An 11,092-nucleotide genomic window follows, 5' to 3' on the forward strand; every position below is an offset into this window, starting at 1 on the left:
AAAAAACAAAAAAAAAGAAAGAAAGAAAAAAAATTAAGTGACAACATCAGAATTGGCATCCAGATATCATGGTTCCATTTCCAGTGTATTTTTTTGTACAACTTGCTGATAAGAGGTAAGTGACACTTCCAAGGTGACAAATATTAAAATGCATGTATTGTACTCTAAGTTAACAACACATTTCTTTTTGAACTAACCTAACTAGCTGGGGGGAGGGGTGGTGGTGGTTCATGCCTGTCATCCTAGCACTCTGGGAGGTGGAGGCGAGAGGACTACTTGAGCTGAGAGTTCAAGACCAAACTGAACAAGAGCAAGATCCTCTCTCTACTAAAAATAGAAAAACTAACCAGTGTTATGGTAAGTGCCTGTGGACCCAGCTACTTGGGAGGATCTTTTGAACTCAGGAGTTTGAGGTTGCTGTGCGCTATGATGCCAGGTTCCTCTACCCAGAGCAACAGAGTGAGACTATCTCAAAAATAAAAATAAAAATAAATAAATAAACGATCCTAACCAGACTCACTGACATTTCTCAAAGGGATTACTAACAGATTGCATTATCTTACCCTTCCTGGACACAGAACATTCCTGTTTCCCCCTATAGGGTATGTCTACCATCCTAAGATTGGGCTAAACCTAAGTTTAAAATATAGTCATATACATGCCATCTTAAACCAGATTCTCCCAGGACTTTAGTTATTCCCATATTTTTACAAGGAAATGTGAACCTCTGAATCTATCTTCCCCCTTCTTCCCTTAGGCTGGAGGAACTCGTTATGGGTTTAAATAATTCACTGCCTACCCGTATTGGATGAGTTTCTACAGTGTTGGCAGACCATGTGCTAGACTTGTGGAGGGGTTTTTATGTCCCATGACTCCTTTAATTTAACTGCCTGGCTACCTGTGTACAGTTATGGCTTTCCATATCCCTAGATGAATGTGTGCCATCCGCCTCCATCACCTCTGACCATGGTGTTGGTATGTGTGTGATGGCAGATCATTACACATGCAGGGAGTGTGTGGGAGTACGTGATTTCATTGCATTTCCCAGCTGATTTCTTTACACTCTGTATTTTATTATTCCCTATGTCTTTAAAAAGTCTTTTCTTTCTCAAAAAGTTAAAAGGGAGAAGAACGAATGGACCAAAGAAGAGTGAATTCTGTAAACATGAAAAGCCACCCCAAAGAAGGAAAAAAGTGTCTGTGTGCTGAATCATTTCCTTAAAGTTTGCCTTAAAAATTGCCTTCCATTATTTTTAGTCTTGTCTCAGTTTTTGTATGTAATTACTATACTGTTTTAAACATTTCACTTCCCACTATGTATTCTATACTACGCATACCATAATAAATACTGGCTATGATCCTAACTTCGGCTTGATCTAAAATAGAAATACTTACGAATCTGAGCAAGGGAAAAAAGCACACGAACATTCACAAGGCACATTCTTTTCTCATGCCTGCCTCAGCCTATTGCCCTGGGCAGTAAATTGTATGGTAAAATAACCAGTTTATTATTTGTTGTTTTCTTTCACTTTGCTAAGAAAAGCTACATTGCTGGCAAACTGACAGAAAATTTGAAAATGGAATCCAGTATATTGTGCGTATCTGGGGGAATGTGCGCAACAAATAATATTCACATGATTTATATTTCTCTTGTAATTTTTTTCCATTTGGCATCAACAGAAAGGTAACAAATGAGCTTTTTAAACGGAATGAGATGAACAGAGAAAACCAAGAGATTATTCTTGCTCTCTCTTTCCCTTGAAAACATAAACCATCAATGAACAACTAATGAAAAGCACTTTTATTTTTTAAGAGAAAAGCAGATTTATGTTTTGAACTTGTGCTCGGCTAATCTGTTACATATAAAGATGATTATGAAATGTTCATAATTTTTTCTTGCAAAACTGGTCTTAATGGAAGCCCACTCCCTTTTCTCACTCTTGAATTTTTTTACTCTGTGTTTCTGGCCTGGTCTTTTATAAAATATACCGTTCTCACCCACAGCTGAAGACAGCTTTGATGTTCTTAGTACAACATACTGTATGTAATGTTAGCTGTTTCAAGCTGGAGATCAGATTGTGCATATAACAGATGTAATTTGGATTATATAAACACTACAGGAAGAAGGGGAGACAGGGCCCTTCTGTGTGCAAATTTCAGATTGCTAGCTGTATGCCTGGTTAGAATGTTAAACATTCCTAACTAGGCAGTGATGACGTTACTTCTTTAGTGACTGTGACTTCTGAAACTATAAAGACAAAAGTTTGTCAGCTAAGAATAATTTAAAGCTGATGCCAGTCATTAACATATCTAGGTGATTTTCTATTTGCTACTTCGGTAGCTTTAAGGCTATAGGGGGAAAAATTTCATTGTCTTCAAAGCCCAATGTAACTAAGCAATTTCATCAACAATTTGGAAATACAGTTGAGAAAAGCTCAAGATAGAAAATGTGAGATAAATTACAAATTTCATTTCTTATACATTTCACTCATTATAAAGAACTCTGGAATAGGAAACTGTACCAGTCTTTTTCTTTCTTAATGTTTCAGATTAGACCACGGTGTAGTTTTTGTCTTTTGTTCGTGTGTTTCTTTTATCACTAAGGTTGCAGTGGCTTTTTCATCTGCTGTTGAAAGATGGTAACTTTTACACATATCAAGACAAATTAATAAAACATATTATCATATTTTTCAGCAATGAGACATTTCAGAGTAGAGAAAGAAGTCAGGGCTTCTCTGGTTTAGTAAGTTTGTATTCTATTTTAGATATTCATATCCTGCCTTGTTTCAGGAAGACTTCAAGGCTGCTGATCCCTTTACTGCTCAAATATCAACATGGTAATGATTATCAGGCCTCTGATAACATGGGTGAAATACCCAGCACATTTCATCTTTAATTTATGAAGAGAGGTTGGCATTTTGCTTCCTGTCCCTTTCCTTAAGAACTTTATATATGGACACCCCTCCTTACCGGTATCTTTATATTGGGAAGCTCTGCGTGAGGTTGACGTTTTTATGGGGAAACTTGTTTAAAACACAGTTGTCTTTAAAGGCAAGTTTGCCACAGCAAGGTTAGGGGTTGCCAATAAATCCATTTATAGCAACTTCTGTATTCTTTGCTCCAGGCACACCAGTGGGGTGACCCGCGCACAATTCCCGCTGGCCACACAAGGCTGCAGCAGTTCTAGTTAAATCCTTCCATGACGAAGGCTGGCCTAGAAGGTTTCTGGTATGAAGTGGGTTGAGTTCCCAAGACCAGTTTGGCTGTTTAGAACACTTGGGAAGATCTGGAGAACCTAGGACTCCGTAATCCCTACCGTCTAACCTGGCTTTTAGTCTGCTGGGGAATAACAAAACGTTTTGGGAACTCGAGAGTTTAATTTACTGCCATCAACCGACACAATAATAGCATCTTTGTGTGTTCTGCCCCCAGCCATCCCTCCTCCTCCCGCCGACAGAGGCACCAGGCCGGCCCTTCATGGATGTAGCGCAGACAGCACCGGCCAGCTGGGAGAGGTCAGAGCAGGCTACAGACCCGGGGCCCCAGGGACTCCAGGGCAATCAACTGTCCCTGAATGTCCCTAATTCGCTTTCGAGAAAGAAGTAGGCGCAGCCAGGGAGATGCTTTCTTACATCTTCCCTGTCCTTTAGTTCATTCTGGCCCCAGAAAATGAACGTGTTTGAGCGTGTTTTTATTTCTCTCTCTACGTGTGTGTATTTAACTGAGGCAAAGAAAATCCAAGAAAGCCGCACAAGCCATCCTAAAGCATCCGAGGAAACTCTAGCTTGGCTAATTGCTCCCATATGTCCTCTCCGGTTGTTTTAAAAAAGCAGTGAGGAGGGTCACTTTATTGATTTTAAAGAGGCTGCAGAAAAGACCATAGTCCATGTCACTCGGGTCCTGAAGGGTCCCAGCGCTGCGCCAGGAGATCGCCTCCTCGGGTCGCTGGGGCGCTTCCCTCGGGGACCAGGCCAGGAGGGGAGAGGAGCCGCGCCGGTGCCCCGCGGAAAGTTCGCGCGCCGGGCCCAGCCGGTCCGCGGAGCTGCCGCAGCCGCGGGCGGGGAGGGGCGCGGGAGGCGCGGCCGGGCGGGCGCGCGAGAGGAAGGTGCCTTCGGGAACACGCGCAAGGGCGGGGATTCGCGCTGCCAATGAGGCCCCGGTGTGGGCCGGGTGAGGCGGGGGGACGGGCCGGAGCGCAGCCCTAGCTGTGGCAGCTGCAGGAGCGGCTGCCGCCTCGGGAGCGGGAGGACAGGCAGCAGCCGAGCGCCGAGCCGGCCGCGCCCCGAGGCCCGGCCCTGGGGGTGGGGAACAGCGCCGCGGAGCTGGAAACTTTCCCGGCAGGTAACTCCCGCCGCCGGGGCGCCGCCGCGGGCCTCCGATTGCCAGGGGCTGGGCCAGCTGCCGGGGTGCGGAGAGGAGAAGAGGGTCCCGGGGAGAAGGAAAGGGTGATGGGGAGAGGGGAAAGGCGTGTGGGAAAGTTTCTGATGCCCCCCTCCTCCCTTCGGGAGCTTTCCGGTCATAGGCACCTACATGTTGGGCGCCCTGGGCCTTGATCTCGGCGTTTCTGAGGAGTCCGCACCTTCCCTGCGCGGTTCCCTCCGAGCCCGGCCGAGCGGGCCTCCGGCGGAGCTGGGGTGGGGGTAACCGGGAACTCGCGGGGCACGCTGGAGTTTCGGGACCACCCCCGCCCGCCGCGCCTGCTCGCCCCCCCTGTTCCGCCGCTTCTGTAGCCCTGGGGCTTGGCGAGGGCCTGGGCTGCGCCTGGTACCTGGGGCGGGGGCGGCCTGGGGAGGTGCGCCTGGCACCACTGGGTCCGGGGCGCCCCCGGCGTGCGCGGGTCGCGAAGTTATTGAGCGAACTTAAGCCGGCTGAGGTGGGGTGGGGGTGTCGTATTGCCCCAGTCTGGGTTGAAAGTCTGTTTGCTTCCAGAAACACTGCAATTAGCATATCCACGCTTTTTTTTTTTTTTGCGTGTGTGTGGGGGACGAGTTAGAATTAGACATTGAAGATTTTTCTTTGCGAGGGGGGAAGCTGAGAAAAGCGAGAGTTGTGTCAAGATTGTGAGCCCCCCGTTATTGGATGCAGAGTGGTCACTTTTAGGGCGCACGTTGTCCCTGGACGACTTTGGGGTGCGGACGCTCAATATTGGGGTCGGGGGGGTGCTCCAGAGTCTGGCGCGGCGTCTTTCAAGAATAGCTGGCTGGGAAGGAAACACCAGGCATTGTGTGGCGTTTTTGCAGACAGAAAGGTCTCTGACCGGCGTCCTCAAAACTAACTTGACTTTCTGTGTAAGACTCCGGGAGGAAATGCGGCGGTGGCCAGGTAGAAATGCGGCGCCGCGACGAGGGGCGGAGGACGCCGGGCCCGGCGACAGTCTTCTCCCTACCCACTCCGGCCCATTCTTGGCAGCCCCAGATCCTGGTTCCTCAGGTGATGGGACAGTTAGTTCTGAGCGCTGTTTCCTGCTGGAGTCAACTCAGGGAGGTGGTGCTGGGGGCACCTTCATCTTGAACTTGACCCCGGGAGCAGCGTTGTCCTAGCGGGTTACAAGGTAATGGGATCTTGACGTGGTGTGGACCACAAACTTTGCCGCAGAAAGCAGTTCCTGGGTAAAAAACATTGAGGAACGGACAGCTGAGATCTGTAGGTCTGGAAATGCCAGACGCACCAGACTGCAGAAGTTAATTAATGTACATTTGGTGGGGGTGGAAGAGGAAAGGAGAAACCTGGTTAGTTGGCCCAGAGGGTTGGTGTTTCTGTAGTGGAAATGAAAAGAGTCTGCATCACCAGGTCGGCTACTCTTTTTTTTTCTTCCCGGGTCATCTTTTTTCCTGCCAGGCTGGCACTCCTGGGACAGGGGAGGGGGAAAGGAGGAGACAGCAGTTGTGAAGCTTCTCTGGCCAGCCTGGAGGTATTTCAGATCTGCCACTAGGAAGATTCCTGGATTTTAACAGCTGCTTCTCGATTGCTGGGGGATGTAAGAATTTATGAGTGGCTGAGAGGTGTTCATTATAGTAGTCGTCTGAGTGTTTCACTCATCTAAGCGGCTTAAAGACCTCATGAGGAACCTTCCCTGGAGTATGCTAGATTCTGCTGTTTATGTCAGAATGCGTGGTAGGTGTCATTCAAAAAGTATCATAAATATATGCTGGCAGTTTTAAAATGAAAAGTATGTGGGAGTAAAGGAAGTATGGTATCTGATATCCTTCAGGACTTCCTGCTAGGGTAGTTCTTGTTACCTGCCAAGTGAACTTGGTCCAGGCTTCCGGACTGTTGTGATTTGACAATGAGGGATGGGAAATAGTGTCATCGATTTTAGTGGAGGCAGGAAAGCCCAGAAATAAATTTAAGGTCACTTTTCATGACCCTGTCTTGCAGTTGTGGTGCCACAAACTTAACTTTTTGGCACCAAGCTTTTCTGGGACTTAGAAGCAGTGATTTTCCTTGGTTTAACCATCAGAACGTCCAAATTATTATAATTTATGGCCACAATGGAGCTAAAACATAACTGATTCATAGTCAGCCTTTTTGTGCATCCTGTAACAGACTGTAGAAAAGAAGAACATTTTGTCTCTTTAGCCACAATTTATTTGGTGCCATAGTAGGTTTTTGATACTCTGTGAATTTAGAGACATAATTTTAGAGACAATGAGTTGTCTTGATTAAATCGTCCATTTTTAGGTAACATTCTCTTCTGAGTTGCTGATTAATTCTTCATTTCCTGAGAACATTAAAACCAGTATCCCTGGGCTAGTGGAGCTGTAATCCATGTTATAATGACTCCTGCCAGCATAGCTGGAGGTTAAGAGTATGTTGATGTTTCCATTAGACATTTCTAACCCAGTTGTAAAAGATTTTGTCTCTTTTGGGTTGAGTTAAGGGTTGAGAGTGTCACAGATAAATGGCTTTAAAAAAAATAATGGTTCTGATGAAAAAGTTTAACATCCTCTAAGTTACAGTAAGGAATTTACAGAAGCAAAATAAAGCAGAATGCTCCTAAGTTTTTGGAGGGAGAAGGAGTTTGTTTTAGTTCCTAGAATAGGTTTGTCTTCAGCTATCTTATAAAATGCATATTTCAATGGAAAAACTAGATCCCCACATTTACACAAGTGATTGCTGTGCAGGGCTCTTAAGCCTTTAAGATCTTGGTTTCCTCATTCTTATCCCTAAAATGGGATTACCTTGAAAGTATAAAGGTCTGTGATTCTACAGGAGTTTGAGAAATGTGGGAAATCTGGAGCTGGTGCTCTAATTTTAGAACAGCGTTATGGGGTTTATAAACGTTTTTACTTATGTATTTTATTCCTGAGCCCTAACTGAGGCGGGTCCATTAGATCAGTTAGGCCAGCGTTGTCTATAAATAGCAGAATTGAGCTTGAACCTGTTTTATGATTCTCCATACCTCTCTTTATTGTGAATTGGTTAAAACCTGACATACAGACTAATGTTAATATGCAGGAATTTCTTACAGTATTTTATTTATGAGTTTATTTTGGTTTCAGAACCCCAGGGTTAATATCTATGCTTTGATGTCAGGGATTAAAAACAGTTCACTAATAATGGTAATAAAACTTTCTCCCCAAGAGAGTCTCAGAAAGTCACATACCTCAAACTAATCATTTGTTTATTTTCCAGTTCTTTTTATTAAGTGGGCTTCAAGATCTAATGTGATTTATAATCTAGAGTAGTAAGCCAGATAGCGTTCTCGAGGAATTCACTTCTGAAATCTGTACCTCTTTTTAAAAATAAGAAATGAATGTATCATTTGCCTTTCATCTTGGTATCGTTCAGCCTAATTACAAAGCCTAGATGACGATTCCTTTTTTGGTGCTATCGTTTTTGAGCTCTTTCTACTGATGACTGAATACGTCTGATTTTGTAGCACTTTCCATACTAAATAAATCCTTTCCTTATGGTATTGGTTTAATGGTAGAGAAATAGTAGGTTATAGGTGACCCGTTTTCACTGTGTCTCTAAATGTTTGTACTGTGTCCTGCTTGCCTAATTAGGAGCACGGTGCAGCTTGACATCTGGATATCTTTAACAAGTTCTAAAATTATATCCGAGGCGCTTGTCCATCTTCAGCTTTTTAAGCTTTGTTTTGAGAGGAATGCTTTCCAAAATATCAGGCAGTGGGGTCAAAACTCAGAAAGGATGTATCATTGACTGATTGGGAAGGAGTGATTCTGAAATTGCTGCCATCTCCACGGTTGAGAGAAGGGAGCATTATGAAGCAGTGTTTGGTAATGGAGATGGGAGACTTTGTTATCAGCGTACCAGAAGGGGATGAGAGAGCAAAGTACAGGAATGCCTGTTGGCTTTCTTCTTATCAAGGAGAATGAATTTTTCATGATAAGTAGAGAACTTGTGATGAAGAAAGTTTTCAGGAAACATTATCTTGTGGGGAGTGAAAGAGTGTCTCATGGTTTGGTTTGGCTTTGTTGCTGATGGAGTTGCCCTTCTAGGGTGGGTGTTGTTTTCGCAGATGTGCATGACCAAGGAGCATGTTCTGGAAAGAAGAGTCCCATAGGCAGGAACATCAAGAACCAGAAAACTGTTGTAGAGAAATGACATAGTCCCTGGATTTTAGCACAGATTTTGCCACTAATGTGAAGGAATTTATTATAAAAATCTTCTACTTGCAGTGTGAATAGGTGTGAACCCAGCTTGTTCAACCACATAGCCTAGAGCCACAGTGACTCAGCCTCTTCTCTGCTCCACCCCAGCTCACCTAGGAGCCCATTATCTATGTGGGTGGGAGGTGGGAAAGTCTGTAAGAAATTGGCTATAACCTTCTGGTGCACTTATATATGCTCATGCAAAAGTGGGATCCTGTAGTTTACGAGCTTTTGAGGAAATGTAAAATCTCACAGCAAGAAACTGACTTTTTGATCTTAGGTCTAATTTGGGAAGACCCTGGAGAGAACCTGAGTTGGCCTGATGCCCACTACAGGAGAGTTATGGTGAGACCCATGAGGTGGGACTGTGGGGAAACTAAGTACTCCACAAAGAAGGAGCTTATTGTTAATAGAAGAAGGAGGGAGCTGGGTGATCAAAAAGAGCTAGCCAAGCCAGTCTACGTTTCCAGAGGTAGTACTGCTGGTCATAGCAACATACCACTCTGGGAAAGGATATGAGCATTTTTCATGTTCTTGTGATGGACTCCCCTGTAGTCTTGAGAGCAGTGGACTTGTCCACATTCTCTGAGGCTCTGAATTGCTGTGTACTCAGGCACTTGCGTCAGGGGGTATTGAATTACTGTTAAAAACTGAAGAGTTGGTCATTATTCCCATGTAACCCATTATACCTCCCTCTCTCTGCCATGCTTTCTTCTAAATTACTTGGGATTAGTAACATCAATTATTAATGTTTATTGAGTGCTTGCTGATTCTGAACTAGACGTTTGAATTTTAAAAAAATCTGTGGAAATGAAAGTCTGGTTCTTTTTTCCTCCGCCGTCCTTCATATGTAGAAAGCTATGGCAGGGATGCTTGGTTGCTGGTACAGCAGCATGTTAGGTTCTGGTCCTCCCTTGTTTCTTGTGGCTTAAATCAACAACTGTTTATATGGTTGGGATTCAGAAATTGCAGTCAGGCTCAGTTGGATGGTTTTTCTGCCTAGGCTAACTTGTGCTTTGGCGGTTACTTGATTCATGGGGGGGGGGGCAATCCTTATAATAATTTATAATATTATAATCATCTCTCAGTACCTGTGGGGGATTACTCCCAAGGCACCCACAGATACCAAAATCCTCAGAGGCTCAAGTCCCTTATATAAAATAATGTATGTAGTTTTTTTATATAACCTGCACAATCCTCCTGTATACTTTAAGTCATCTCTAGATTACTTATATTACCTAAAACAATGTGAACACTAGATAAATAATTGTTATCTCTATTGATGTTGACTTTGTTCTTTTTATTGTTGTTTTGTATTTTCCCCCCAAATATCCTCAAACCTTGGTTGGTTGAATCTGTAGATGTGGAACCATTGGATACCAAGGGACAGGTATACAGGACCAACTTACTTACTACCAGAATTCTGCTTTTAATTAGTTTTCCACTGGCCATGTACTTAAGGATAAGCTGGAAGTGTCCCCTGCCCTAGGGAGCGAATCCTGCTTAAGCCAAGTCAGTTTTAGTAAGAACCATACCTGTTGCCGGTGACTGGTTAATGAGTAGGTATATGATACCTATTGTTTCATGTTTGAAACATGAGGTTGTCCGCACAAGAGAACTAATTGCACATAGTGCAAAGATTGGGGTGCGTATGACAACAGTGAGGGTTTTTAGCTGCTAAATTAACCAACCCTAGAACCACTGTGATTTGGAACTTAATATGTAAGAAACAATATTTTCATTATTGTTTAAGATAGTGATCTCCAAAGTAGAGTGTGCTAGATCATCAGTATGGAAGGGAAGAAAATAGAAGAATGTTAGAAAAAAAATCAAGCCTTGGGTTATTATATACAAAGGGTGCTAAAAAAGTATATGCACATTTTAAGAAAGGAAAAAAAATTAAGATTGTAATAATATGTACTAATGATTTTTATTATCTTGTATATTGTATTTTGTATCTCTTGTGATGGCAGAAGTTAAATATGACTTGAGCATTGCTATTTTTTTTTTTTTTTTTTTTGAGACAGAGCCTCAAGCTGTCCCCCTGGGTACAATGCAGTGGCATCATAGCTCATAGCAACCTCCCAACTCCTGGGCTCAAGCGAGCCTCCTGCCTCAGCCTCCCAAGTAGCTGGGACCATAGGTGCCCGCCACAACGCCTGGCTATTTTTGTTGTTGTTGTTGTTGTTGCAGCCATCATTGTTGTTTGGCAGGCCCTGGCTGGATTCGAACCCACCACCTTAGGTGTGTGTGGCTGGCGGCTTAGCCACTTGAGCCACAGGCACTGAGCCAAGCATTGCCATTTTAATATTTTTTTTCATTTCTTAAAATTTGTATACATTTTCTTTTTTGCGTCCTCTGTAGAGTCTCTTGTCAACTTAGGCTATAGGAGGTCACTTGAGGGAAGAGTGAACATTTTATAACCTGTTAGAACTGACCATTGTATCCTCATTCCTGCTAATATGTATCCATAT

The sequence above is a fragment of the Otolemur garnettii genome, unplaced genomic scaffold, assembly GCF_000181295.1.
Source record: "Otolemur garnettii isolate 467f Iridium unplaced genomic scaffold, OtoGar3 scaffold00098, whole genome shotgun sequence".
Classification (NCBI taxonomy): Eukaryota; Metazoa; Chordata; class Mammalia; order Primates; family Galagidae; genus Otolemur; species Otolemur garnettii.